This window comes from Bos mutus, chromosome 27 (genome assembly GCF_027580195.1).
Source record: "Bos mutus isolate GX-2022 chromosome 27, NWIPB_WYAK_1.1, whole genome shotgun sequence".
In the NCBI taxonomy this organism is placed as follows: domain Eukaryota; kingdom Metazoa; phylum Chordata; class Mammalia; order Artiodactyla; family Bovidae; genus Bos; species Bos mutus.
The window spans coordinates 28,942,203-28,943,646 of NC_091643.1; the positions used below are offsets into that span (position 1 = coordinate 28,942,203).

At 49.2% G+C, this 1,444-nt stretch overlaps 1 non-coding gene across 1 annotated transcript; it reads left to right on the forward strand.

Moving 5' to 3' along the window:
- Positions 1–766: 766 nt before the first annotated feature.
- LOC102269837 (small ribosomal subunit protein eS28) lies at positions 767–1,197 on the forward strand. The gene has a single exon (XR_001351565.2). It is a non-coding gene; the product is annotated as a small ribosomal subunit protein eS28 (transcript).
- Positions 1,198–1,444: the final 247 nt, after the last annotated feature.

Genomic DNA, 1,444 nt, shown 5'->3' on the forward strand with positions numbered 1-1,444 from the left:
AAAACAGCCACAGAGAAAGCAGTTAAGAGAGTCTCATGGTGAGGGGGTGCGAGTTGGGGGAGGCTTAAGAGGAAGGGGATATATGTACATAGCTGATTCACTTTGCTATACAGCAGAAACACATAACTGCTACTGCTACTGCTAAGTCGCTTCAGTCGTGTCCGACTCTGTGCAACCCCATAGATGGCAGCCCACCAGGCTCCGCTGTCCCTGGGATTCTCCAGGCAAGAACACTGGAGTGGGTTGCCATTTCCTTCTCCAATGCATGAAAGTGAAAAGTAAAAGTGAAGTCGCTCAGTCGTGTCCGACTCTTAGCGACCCCATGGACTACAGCCTACCAGGCTCCTCGGTCCATGGGATTTTCCAGGCAAGAGTACTGGAGTGGGCTGCTATTGCCTTCTCCAACACACAACACTGTGACGCAATTATTTTCCAATTAAAGAAATTTTTAAAAAGCCTCATTAAGCTTCATTACCACCTCGGGGTGGAGGCCAGTCACTGTAGCACCCTCCCACACTGGGCTCGCTGCAGTTGCTTCCTGTCCTCTAAGTCAGGGGTCTCCAACCTCCAGAATCTAATGTCTGATGATCCGAGCTGGAGCTGATGTAATAATAATAGAGATAAGATACACAATACATTTAATGCACTTGAATTATCCCCAAACCATCCCTCCACTCCCCCATACCCCTGGTCTGTGGAAAAATTGTCTTCCAAAACACACATACATACACACAAATACACATCAATAAAAGGTTAGCGTTTAAGTTTTAATCATAAAATATATTAATATTTTCATAAATGCCAGCAAAGCATTAATTTTCAATTAACACACAAATGGGGCGTCCCTGTTGTTTCAGTGGCTAAGAATCTGTCTTGCGCTCTCCGCCCGACCACCGCCGCGCCGCCATCATGGACACGAGCCGTGTGCAGCCCATCAAGCTTGCCAGGGTCACCAAGGTGTTGGCAGGACCGGTTCTCAGGGACAGTGCACGCAGGTGCGCGAGAATTCATGGACGACACGAGCCGCTCCATCATCCGAAACGTGAAAGGCCCCGAGCGCGAGGGCGACGTGCTCACCCTGTTGGAGTCAGAGCGAGAGGCTCGGAGGCTGCGCTGAACTTGTGACTGGGTGCTGGATGTCTGGGTTGACGCCTTGGCCCACCAGGATGCTGTTAATAAAGTGTTTGTATTGTATGTAAACCTGAAAAAAAAAAAAAAAAAAGAATCTGTCTTGCAATGCAGGGGACACGAATTCAATCCCTGGTTGAGGAACTAAGATTCTACATGCCACAGAGCGACTAAGGCTAGGTGTCGCAACTAAAACCCGACTCAGCCAAAACAAAACAAAACAAAACAAAATAAACAGGAAACACAGATATCCCTCATGGCCAGGCACAGCTGGTCAACCCGGCTCCCCGGCCCACGGAGGCCAAGTCGGGCGGGC